This window comes from Centrocercus urophasianus, unplaced genomic scaffold (assembly GCF_019232065.1).
Source record: "Centrocercus urophasianus isolate 14NV4802_14NV808 unplaced genomic scaffold, USGS_Curo_1.0 seq_24, whole genome shotgun sequence".
NCBI classification, from domain to species: domain Eukaryota; kingdom Metazoa; phylum Chordata; class Aves; order Galliformes; family Phasianidae; genus Centrocercus; species Centrocercus urophasianus.
In genome coordinates, this window is record NW_024884800.1 from 4,075,965 (window position 1) to 4,088,281 (window position 12,317).

The following is a 12,317-nucleotide window of genomic DNA, read 5'->3' on the forward strand; positions in this document are numbered from 1 at the left end:
GGGGGGGGGGAGGAGACGTACGCGGCGCGATTCACCGCCCCGCCGCGCTCCGCCTCCCTGGCCGTTTGGCCGCCCCCCCGCCCTCCGTAAGGCGGTGGCTCCCGCGGGGCCGCGCCGCACGGCGCCGCCGCGCAGCCCCGAGCGGGGCACGAGGCGGCCCCGGCAGCGGCCTCGGTCAGCGCGGGGCCGCGCACGGCAGTGCCGCCTCCTCCCGTCTGGCTGCGGCCGCGGGGATGGAGCGAGAGGGGCCGCGTGCCGGGCCTGCCGCGCGGCGGGCTGCGCTGCGCTGCCGGCTGCGCCACGAGGTCGCGGCCGGAGGGAAAGCGGCGGTGAGACCGTTCGGTGGCGCGGCCTCGGCGTCGCGGATGAAAGCATCAAACTCGCATCTCGAGCGCTCAAAGCGTGCTGCGGAGAACGTCTGTGCCGTGGCGGGGTTAGAATTCTCCTACGCAACCCCCCGTCAGGGCCGTGGTTACCACAAACAGAGCGGCAGGCACGCAGGAATTGCCGCAAAGGCCGGAGAAAGCCCTGTGCAAACTCGCAGTGGGCTCCTGCCTGCTTCCCCAGCTGGAACTTCCCAAGGAAAAGTTGTGGAAAAAAAGCAGTGTTTGATGATTGTGCCCCTGTCCTTTAATGAAGGAACTTATCTCACAATTCCTTCCATCAGCTGTGTATTTACACTGCTAACTTCACCAGGAAACGAAAAGCTTTTATTGTGGTTCATTTATTATGTTATTTTTACATCTTTGCCCTACATTACTTTTACATCTTGCCCTTTTTTTAGAAGAGGGAACAGAAGTAATCATATTTCTGTGACTGGGAACCATTAGTTTTCTGCTGCAAAAACTTCAGATTTGCCACCACACCTTGGCCTGGCCTGAAAAGTGGCTTTGTATCTTTTTAATCTCTTTAAAAGACATAAGGCACACACGTCTTTTTCCTGATCCATTTGTGAATGGATGCAAACGTCGAGTGGGCACAAACACCAAGTGTCATACAGACCCAGGGAGCTGAATTTCCTGAGTAAAGGTTCCATCCTAGTTTTGTGTCAAGTGCTTTAAAGGAAGATCTTAAGATTGGGGGAGATACCTTTCCACAGATGGTTATTTATTAAAAGTGACCCTTCTGGTTGGAGAGCTGTGTGATAATGTGGCAGGTTATTATCACATGCGATGCTCAGATCTGATGGAGAAAATCCTTAATATGCTTAAAATAATGCACTAATGAACGTCTGTGTGCTCAGTTCTAGTAATAATGACTGAAACAAACAGGACTGTGTGATACCTGTTGTCCAGTAAGATGATATTTGCAATACAGTAAATAGCTGAGGGGGAAAAAAAAGACACCTTTCAGTTCTTATGCAAATGCCTGACTTTTTTAGATTATGTTTCCTTTTAGTATGCTGACTTTCAGATTGGACCCTAACCTTAAAGCATCATTCTCTGAATGGGCTGCCAATCCAATAAATCAATGCTTACCATAGTTAATAGATTGCTTTCTCCTTTCGTTACGTCACCACATCACAGCACCCCAGAAATTGCTATGGTTTGGCTGCTGTTCTGTCTCATTCAGCAGAGAGATCTTTACAGCAACACCACCATGCTGCTCCCAGCTGAAGGCACATTCTCAGGTCCTTTACCTGTATTTGTGGTGCCCCTCTGTAGTTCTAACAAGTTATTTGAGAAAAACTTCAGTCTGGCCCAGGTTCTGTATGTTGGGGCATCCTAAAAAGCACTTCTAAAAGAAGTAAAGCTTAGTTTCTTTTCTAAAGCTGCTGTAGATGGCGTTTCATTAGCTCTGTTGATTTAGAAGAAGGAAAAACAGAGTTGGCAAGTGAATGTATTTTGCAGGTCTGATTTCCAAGTACGTGCAGTGACGGCTGGTTCTGTTCAGTGACCGCTTTATCCTCTTTTTTTCTTTATGTAATTTGATTAGTGTGCATCATAATCTCACAGATAGTTCTTAAGTTTAGCAGTAAAACAACCGAAGGAAATAATCCTGTGGGTTAATTGAGATGAACTGGTTTTGTATAGCTCAGAACTTGTTTACCTGCAGCCTTTGAATATATTAAAACAGCAGTGCTGGTTCATTTTTGGTGGGAAAGCACATCAGGAGAGAACATCGTGCATGTGGTGGCATTTTGCCTAAATGGAAGGCTTCTGCTACAGCACAAATGGTGTGCTAAAATCTGTGCAGTGAGGTGATGTGTCTGGAAGTATCCTCAGCGTGGAAGGTCTGAAGTGCTTTGAGATGTGACAGCGGGAGCGGTTGTGAGAGGAGCCGCAGGGCTGCTGTGAGCCCTCCAGTCAGTTCTCTGACATGAGATTGCTCAGTGAGTGGAGTGGCCCTGCGAAGCTTTGGGGTGGCACGTGTTTGAAGGGACAGGTGTCCCAGGAAGGCAGAGGCAGTGAGGTGGAGGGGAAGGGAATCTCTTAAGCACCTTTCACTCGGCAAATGCCTTTGGAGCTGCTTTGCTCTCGCTTGCTGCGTAGCCCCTGGAAGTGCTCAAGGCTGGGCTGGATGGGGCCCCAGGCATCTCGACCTGGTGGGGGGCAGCCAGCTCGTGTGGGGCTTGCAACTGGGTCGCCTTTAAGGTGCGTTCTGAACCATCACATTCCACCATGCTGTGATGTGTGGTTGATTCTGTGATCACGTGTAGGCAGTGATTTATGCTGCGGTCATTTGCAAGTGCTGCTGCACTATCAAAATTCTCTGCAATTAAAGGCAACTTTGTAATATTATAAAAGCATGCTGTGCATATGCAATGTGTAAACCTGTGTGTATCCAAAGATCTGGTCCTATGCGAGTCATCAGGATGGCTGTCTGTAACTTCTGTTGATCGGTGGGTCACTCTAGAAGGGAAAGGGTATGTTACTTGAAGTAAGAATTGCAGCCTTGTGTTTATGCTATAGGTAAGAGACTTTCTAGATGGAAATTTGTAAGTAGGATACTGTCACATGTGTCTGCCTCAGTCTAGTGGTGTGTTTGTGGCACTGCACTCGGGTTGTCTGTTCTCATGTTGAGTGTTGAGCACACTTGGGGAGCAAATGGTATCTACAGTATAACTTCTTCATATCCAGTAGCGCGTGGCAGGTGTCCGTTACGACCAAAACACTGGTGCTTTATTTTAGGTATTGAAGGAATGTACACACTTCTGTTTCTAGTTTTATCGGGTGAGAAAAGTGGATTTAAAAACAGTGTTGCTGTCTGGGACGGTGTTTGACATCCTTGGCCTTCTGACTAAGATAAATGTGTTGTATGATTCTTTGAATATAGCACAGCCTTGTTTTGAAACTTGTATTAATGGCTTGTTGGAAGTAGAAGCTTGTTCCTTCCTATCTGTGCTTTAACCTGACACTAGTGCTCGTTCAGGATGTGCCAACCTCACCTCCTGAGCAAAAAATGGTTGATAATGGAATACCAGGTAGGGGAGGGAGGAAAAACAGTCCAAGCATAATACTTACAATTCTGATTTCCTAAAATCCCGCAGTCTGCAGTTCAGAGACTGCAGATGTGTCAATAATGGACTTCTGTGACTTTTTCTGCTTTGTTTTGCTCTGTTGCTTTTCATTAAAACTTCATTTCCGCAAGTTTTTGTTTTTTTTCCTCTATACTTAAGCACACATAACGATTTAAATGGACAAGATATTAGGGCAGTTTCTTTGGCTTTTCCTGATTTAATGGTATTAGCAGTGTGGGAAGAGATGGGAAAAGTCCTCTCACCTGCCCTTGTTCCGCCAAACTTTCGCTGTTTTCCAGCCATGCAGAAAAGAGGGAAGGAGTTTAAAGCAAGATATCCCAAAATTTCTCTGTAAATGGGTCACGTACTTAAATCTCTACCTAAAAAGAGTTTTGAAAAGGGAAACAAGATTTAGCTCTTTGTTTTCCCAGTGCTGATTTTGTTAAAACTCCCATCCTGCTGTTTGTGGTCTGCTCACGCAGTTGCGAATGCTGCTCCAGTCCCAGAAACAAACAGTGCTGGTCTTATGCTGGTCTTATGGTCTTCTCAACTGCAGTGCCCTGTTCCCTAGTGACTGCTATCTTGGGCTCCTGGTATTGATACGGCCTTTCCTCAGCGCTTGAGGAATATTATTTATGACAGAGTCATAGAATTACAGCTTTTGTGTTAGGTTATTGCGTGACTTTGTAATACGACCTTCTGAGCGATTGGGTAACAAGTCAGGGGGCTGGGAGAACTTAAGTTGCATTTACTCTGCTGCGTCTGAAATTATATGTGTTTGCACTGTGTGAGAATTCAGGAGTCAGTTGGGACTGTGCTATAAATAGGCTCCCAGAATCTGGGCCCAGGACTGCGTTCTGTGCTTGTCTGAGACCTGGCTCAACATTCCTGACAGCGTATGGCTGCTCTTTGAAAACCTCCTGTTAGACATGCCTCTTCTTAATAGTTTTAGGTCAGGCTGTTGTTGATCAGTGGTCCCCTGTGACTCGGAAGAACTGATCGGTTTTCTATACAGAAAGTGTGACTTTTTGCAACTGCAAGTACTGAGTGGTCTGACTTGTCTGGAAAAGGAAATGTGAACAACTGGGAGTGCAGCTGGAGGCTTACCAACAGGCAGAGTGCTTTGGTGCAAAGCAGATTAGCAGCTGGAGGAACACAGGGAAGCTGCTTGTCAGATAGGTGCAAGAGAGGGAAGGAAGGCTGAGGTGGGTGGGAGAGGCCTATCTTTCTCTCCATGTATGCTGTATGCTTAGTGAACTGCTAGCCAAGAGTTTTGGGAGGAGAAAAAAACATTGCAGGATCTAGATTGGAATTGAATGACATACAGGTAGGCTACATGGTGTGCTATTGACGACTGCTTCAGGAGTCTGTGTTCTGTGCTTATTTACTAGAGAGAGATAACCATTCTTATTTTACTTACTAGCAGTTCCTCCTGTGTGTTTTGAGTCATTCATAGCAAGGTTTAATCTGTCTCAGTGCTAGCATATTCCACTGCCTGTGACGTACTGAGCAGAGCCAGCCTTGCTATGCAGCTTCTGATGTGCTTGGTTTGGTTTTTGCCATGGAATTTGCCTGTTCTTACAGGTCTGGCTTTCAGAGAGAATGACTGGCAGCTTCAAACCAACGATTGCCCTTGCTCTGTTTTAAGCACAATTAATTTAAGAAGAGGAGCAAACAAAAGTCAGTTATTTAAGGAGCACTTGGGCAAATCCCAGTTGTCTGGTTGTTTTGAGGACGAAACAAAATCCACTTAATACTGTTTGAGAATCCCCCACCAACAGTTCCTACCTCACTTTTCTGTCTCACTGCCTTATCACTTAAATCTTTCAGCGAAGGAAGTGTGCACTGCATGCACAGAGGCCCAGTTTTTGCTTTTAATTAACCAAATTGAACAAGCAAAGCTGAAGGTGATAAAAGTAGGAGATCTGCATTTTAAGAACTGCTGTGCATGTCTGCCTACAAAAATTAAAATAATTTGATTGAACACAACTGGTAAGTTGGCCTCACACAGTGAGGTGTTGCAGCTCCCCTTAGCTTACAGAGGTACCAAGTGGGTTCCAGCAGAGAGCAACTTTTAAAAAACACATTCCCTTTCTTGAGAAGCGTCATATTGAGTAGAGTGAAGCTCAGATGTGCTATTAAACATGCATAAACATGCTGGTTTTCCTTCTCCCTATATGGAGTGACTGCTCCTTGCTATCTGCCTTCTATTTGTGACTTGCAGGCAACGTGCTCATACAGGAACCCGTATGACAAGGAGAAGGACTGAACTAAGGAGCTTTCTGCCTAGCAATGTACCTTTTCCTTTCTTAAAAGCAGTAATATTCAGAGTGGTTCTTCTAAAAGAAAGAGTTTGCTAGACACTGAAATGAAGGTCCCTTGTTAAAAAAACGAAGGTAATGTAAGATGATCATGTTTTGGAAGACACTGAATTTAAATAGAAGAAATCTTTTCTGGATGGATGTGATAGGCAAACCTCTGCTTGGCTGCCACTTAGTTTTGGAACTTAGTTATGTACCAAAACAAGCTACCAATCCTTATGAGAAAGGAGAATCTGTGTTGCTGTGTTAATTCTTAATGGAAACGTTTTGAGCCGTTCTGTTTTAACAGGAGTTTGTAAAATAAGACTTGTCATGCAAAGTGGGATTCTGCTCCATGCTGTTGGTGAGATGTCAAAGGATTGGAATGGAAACCAGTAGCTGTTGTTCATAGCCAGAGTAGTAATTTATTTTTTCATCTTTTTATTTGGTTCTTTATTTGATCTTGGACACGTTCAAAGATGTAAGCCCTTAAGACTACAGGATAAACTAGACAAAAGTAGATATGTTTGCACTAAGAAGCTTAACTCATCCTCAGTTGCTTTTATTTTAAAAATAGAAGCTTAAAATGTGTAATCAAACAGTTAAATTGGATCTCCCAGTCTCTCTCCTACTTGAGATCTTCTGCAAGTAGGAAGGTCATGATATACTGATTCCTGTCCTGTGTAATCTTCATTGGTTGCCTGCTCCTTGTTGGTGCTGCTTTCTGGTTCTGCATGTGTGCCTTTTCATTTTCTGGTTGTGTTTCTGTAAGAAGGGCTGGGCCTCGCAGCCTGGCTTGGTGGTGGAGCTAAGAATAGGCAGAACATACTTCTGTGATATCTCGAAAATGAGTATTTATTTTTAACCTTCATGAAAAGCTAATAGTGCTAAATGCTGATTGTCACACAGTGAAGCAATGGAAAAAGGTAATTAAGGCTGCTGACACTGGGGCAAGTGTTCGTCCTTGCGTGGTTCTTTGGGAAGGCTTGCCAGGAGGAAGCAGTGTCTTGCTGCAGTGGTGCAGGAGTGATGTTCTGAGCCTATTATGGGTAAGACAGATCTTAATGCTATCTCCCGTGGCGTTTTCATACTCCAGATAGTTGCAGTCAAATGGGGGGAAAAAGCTATTTCTGTACTGTGTGAGTTGGAAGGCAGCTTGTGGCCTTCTGGAAGATGGGTGCTTTCGGAGGGGACGGCGGTGTCCTCAGGGCCCTCTGAGAAGATTCTGGATGCCTCCATCCTTCAGTGGTTCTCCTCTTCCTGTATTTTGAATGCTCGTAGTCCTGGCTTTGTTTAATGGCATAAACTACAAAACAAACAAGACAAAGGAAAAGCAAAACAAAACAACCAAACAGGGGAGGAGTTTGTTGTTTTTGTGAATTGTAAATGCAGACTGTTAAAGAAATTCACTCCTGATTTAGCCTTGGAAGCTTTTCTTCCTTCATGAACCACGTTCTTGCAGTGTACTGCTTAATATGTGATTCTTGTGTCTTTACCAACAACAACAGCAAAATGTAATGTCAGTAATTAAAAGTAATCTTTGCATTTTTCTTGTTAATTGAAGAATAATTTTAGAAAACAATTGTATAGTAATCCATTGTAAGTGTAAGCAGCGTGTTTTTCTAGGGTGGAGATTTTAGTAAAGTGCCAAGGAAAAACATGGTTGTGGATGCTTCATCCCTGGAGGCATTCAAGGCCAGGCTGGATGTGGCTCTGGGCAGCCTGGTCTGCTGGTTGGTGACCCTGCACGTATCAGGGGGTTGAAGCTAGATGAGCATTGTGGTCCTTTTTCAACCCAGGCCAGTCTATGATTATTATTTTTTTAACCAAAGGGCCAGTCTCATGTTTTACCTGGTTACTGTGTTTCTTTTTGTGGGCTCCTATAAGGACTCTGCAGGAAAGCAGCATAGGAAATGTTAAAGATTATTATGGACTACTGAGTCAACTCTACAGAACTCTGCCATCTTGCTTTTTAAAGTTGAAGACAGTTGTTGCTTCAGCCTTGTTTTCTGGGATGCTTTTAAACTCTTGAAAATTAAAACAGCCTGTGTAACATCAGACATCTCCATAAGATGGATGTCATCTAACTCAACTGCAAACGAAGATCTGCAGCGTGGTTGAGTTAAGCTGTTGCGTGTTCTGTCCAGAAGTGAGAGTAATGCATTAGTACTGGTGTTTGTAGCACGTTTGCTTAGAGCTGGTTAAGGGTTTTAAAAACCCCAAAACTAAAAAGAAAAAAACACTTTGCTTAGTGGGAAAATCTGTATCTGTTGAGTCAGAGCACTTGGTTCCTCAAGTTACGCCAGGCATCCTGGCGGCGCATGCTGGGGCTGTGGGCATGCTGGGGCTGTGGGCATGCTGGGCTGGGCTGGCAGCACCCTGAGCAGCAATTTCTGGTGTGAGTGGGGGAAATGCATTGATGAGATGACTTCTGCATTGATTGCTTTGTTTGTTGAGATTCAGAGCAAGCTTGCAAGACATGTAACGTTTTGGTGAGCCGCACTGGTTTGGCAATGTGCTTTTGGAAGGATTGGGAAGAATGTGAGTATTTTCAGCATGAATGTGGATCATGCTGTGTCATCTCAGCTCTGTGCTGTAAAGCTAGAGGATCGTGAGCAATTCTTCCAGTCCCAACAATGTGTCATGAAGAATCCCTTGTGATGATAGCGCACGCTCTGTAACCTCTTAGCTATTGTCTTTTTTCCTTGTGATTTTTCCAACAGTGCTGGCAGCAGGAAGAGGCCAGGAGGACAGAGCCAGGGGTGGCTGGTGCTGAAAGCAAGTTTGATGGTCTGGAAGAGCAGTGAGCACTAGGAGTCAGTGTGAAGTTTTGTTCAGAACAGCCATTTTTCAGTTGTTCTGCTCTTCCCAGTGTTTTTCAGATTTATTTTTAATGATATTTCTAAAATGGTCCAACAGCAGCGCATAGCATCTTATATCTGTAATAGGCTCATGTCTGATCTTCACCCTGAAACTCTGCTCCATTTTCTGCTTCCTATGAAAACCTAAAGCTGAGCTCCCATGGCTCGCTAACCAATATGTACGTGTCCTTTTGTCGTTATCCTGCAGTCCTAGTTTGCTTCAGAGGACTTGGGTAGCAGCTGTTTGTGTGTTTTAAACCCTTACCTAAGGCAAGGGGAGACTGGAAGAATGGGGAATGGAAACTAGTAAAACAAGTAATTTATTGTGTGCTGGGGAGTATAACACAGCAGTAGCAGATGCACACAGCTGGCTTGGTCCCATCAACCCTGGATTCTCTTCCCACAGCAGCCCAGCACAATCTGCTGGTGTATCTACAGCAGTGTCCAAGACCAGGGCAGCTTGAATGCACACTGGTTCCTTGCACTCAGTGCCACCCCCTGCCCAGTTGCTTTCAGTCCTGTGTGCTGTGATCACTCGGTGCTGGAGGTATTCTGATCTCATGTCTAAGAGATGGGGTGATGTTGTTCTGTGCCAAGAACAAAAAAGAATGTTGGTTTTACAGGTTTCTTTACTGAGGGCTGTGTGATGCTGTACAGTGACAGGATGCTGTGCTGCATGCAGGTACTGGGAACCAGAGAAGAGTTAACCTGCAAATAAGGAACAGGCAGAACCTGTGAGCTCTGTTGCCTCAAAGATGAGAGTCCTAAGTATGTGGAGAAGAGTTTTATGTCTGTGAGTGTGTGTTGGAGCCAGCCCTTCTCCTACCTCGTTGGTGCAGGGCAAACAACTGGTGCAAATGAAGTTGGTGGGTGATGTACGTTGGGTGGTGTTGGTTTATTTTAGAGATGTTAAACGTTGAAGTGGTACAGAGTGTTTCCTAGCATAATTAGTACCTCTCATCTGCTGTGCAGGTAGATGTCTGAACATCAGATAAAAGCCAGTGGGAGCAGTGTGGGCGTTCTGTAGCTCTGCAGAAAGGAGGCGGATGGATGGTATTCCCCCTCCTGCCCCCATCAGCAAGATCTGTCATAGTGAAACTGGGGTGTCCAATTCTCAGTATTCATGCTTTGAAAACGAAGACTGTTTTCACTACAGTTCCTGTCCCTGAGTTACTGAAGCTGGGGTGGGATAGACAAGATTACCTGGGAGGGTGTTCCTTTCTGCAGAGGATGTGGAGCCATGTGGGGCTGTGTTTGAAGAGGTGACAAGTGAGAAGCAACCTCTGACATCGTAGGGAGTCAAACAGAGTTAGTTCTTTTCCCTAGGGCAGAAATATCTACCTGATTCTTACACATACGTGGACAAATTTGAGTGGTGAGCGCACAAAGTTATCAGTAAACAGAACTTAAGCTTTGGGAGGCAAAATATACATCTGCTTTCCACTTTCTTCTTGTGATACTTTGCAATTCCATACGGAGTTGCCTTTAGTTCTCAGCAGTACCTTATTTGATGTCACTGCCACCCCCCGTGCTGTGTGTGAAATGTGAGTGCTTGCATTAAAGATGTTGTGGTATCTAAAATCAGGTTAAGGCAGCATGGCTGGGTTGCAGTACACACATGTTGCATGCTCAGAACTTTGTCATGTGTGACCTGTGTTTTGATATTGCTTTCTTGTGTGATAAATGTAGTGGCTTTTTTGTTCTGCTTTTTGCTAAAGCATTTATAGGATGTCATTTCCAGCCTCTTGCAATCAAAATGTTTTTCTCTTGCTTCCCCTTTATCTTGAGGGTCTCTTTAAATTACTGATCCTGAATCAAATTTCCTTTTGCTGCCCAGTTCTATTGCTTTTGCTGTTCAGCTCGTCTTGGTTTTGGTTGAGGTAAATAAAAGCTTATTCTTGCTAGGTTTTTGGCCTTGACATTTGCCTGAATTGTAGGCAGTGTAGGGCTGCCTGCTGACAGGAGGAGCTTTTTGACCTCAGCTGCTTTGCAAAGCTACTGGGATGCTCCCTAAGCCGTATGGTGAAACAGAGCAGGGTGTAAATTTGTCTCCAAACTAAGCCACCACAGAGCTACAGCTGCTTGTCAGGTATGCTGCTTTTTTCCCAGCATGATTTGCTTACAGAGGGTGGCACAGTGCTGCTAACAGTGACAGCACTCCGGACCTCAAAGCTGCATAGGATGGAGTCCAGAATTTGCACTTGAAAATGCAGTCATTTGGTCTCCTACCTCGACACCTCTTGTTGGCACAAGCAAGCAGATTTTTGCTTACAGTACTGCTGCTGCATTTCCTTTTTTTCTTTTTTTTCTTTTTTTTTTTTTAATCCAGCTGTCTTTGAAAAGTTGTTTGGTGTGCACAGGAAGGCTAAAATGACCTTGTGTAAACCACCAAAGGACAGCATAGAAGTGTAGTGCCAAGGTGATGACTGCTCAGATTGCTATGAATTTTATGCCCAACATTTATTAAGTAGGGATGGAATATTGAAGGTAGTGGGAGTTTGTTTAGGATTGCTTCGTGTACAGCTAAAATAACTGATGTTTAGTTCTGACTTAAAGCTTACTGACCTGTAGAGGACATGTAGTTCTTGTAGGTTTGTTTGTGTTTGGTCCTCTTAACATTTGGATGTCTGACGGCTGTTTTTTCTCTTTCTTTTTAATTGCTCCTTACCATTTCAGCAATAGTGCTCCATAACACAGTGCTTTTCTTTTTTCTCTCAAAGTGGCATTACTGGGCGTATTTTGAGTTTAGGGAGGATTATTATTTAATCACTTTAAAGTGCTTTGTTGAACTTGTAATGCTTGTGCTCCATGTTATAAACTTGACTCTTCATTTTGCCGTGAGAATCATTCTGCTGCCTAAATGGAGAGGAGAAAATACAGCTTCTTGGCCTTGAGCTTCTGTCCTCAGAGTTTGTGTTTAATTATATACATTGGGCAGACTATTTCTTGCAAATCCATTTAACGGAAGACGACCTTGTCATTAAATTTGGTCTTTCTAATTAAAACAAACAGATCACAACAAAACCAAAACGAAGCATATCCTTATTTTGAGGTTAAATTGGAGAATGTAGCATGTTAACAAATCTTTATTTAAAACTAGGTGTGAAATTAGGAAATGTTGGATTTGCTGCCCTTGAACCTGGCTTTTCCCTTGAGGCACAACTCATTGTGTAGCTGCTGTTACCAGACAGGATCATTGAGGGATTCACTCACAGTTTTTTGTGGTTGCTCACTTCCAGCAGTTTCCTCCCAGGTTTTGGGTGGAGAAGCACTCCCTGTTGGTAGAGAGCTTGTTCTGAACAACAGAGCAAGTGATTTGAAGCATTGGAATGGCTGGTTAGGGTGTAACATGTGTTCTGATGGCTCACATAACATTTCTGGTGTGATGCGTGTAGACGCAGCATGCGGTGCTGTGCTGCAGCATTTTTGCTGCTGGTGGCTCTGAGGATTCCTCATACGGAACAGCTCTGGAGGTTTGGAATCCTCTGTGCTCTTTGAGCTGAGCTACTCAAAGCATTCACCTTCACATCCTTGCCCTGAGAGCCCTTTGGGCAGGGAGAGCTGCAGGTGAGCAGACCCAGACCGTGGCATCTCTGGGAGTTTTCCTGATGCTTCAGTTCCTGCGGTTTGTTAGTTGTGCATTTTTGTTAATTTATTAGTTTTGCTTATGTTACTTTGTTGTTCTGAAGGGAAGAA

At 44.5% G+C, this 12,317-nt stretch overlaps 1 protein-coding gene across 6 annotated transcripts in view; it reads left to right on the plus strand.

Annotated features, from left to right (window-relative positions):
• Positions 1-12,317, plus strand: part of LOC122163806 (integrator complex subunit 6-like) — a 51,141-nt gene that overhangs the window by 18,437 nt on the left and 20,387 nt on the right. The gene's annotated exons all lie outside the window — the stretch shown is intronic.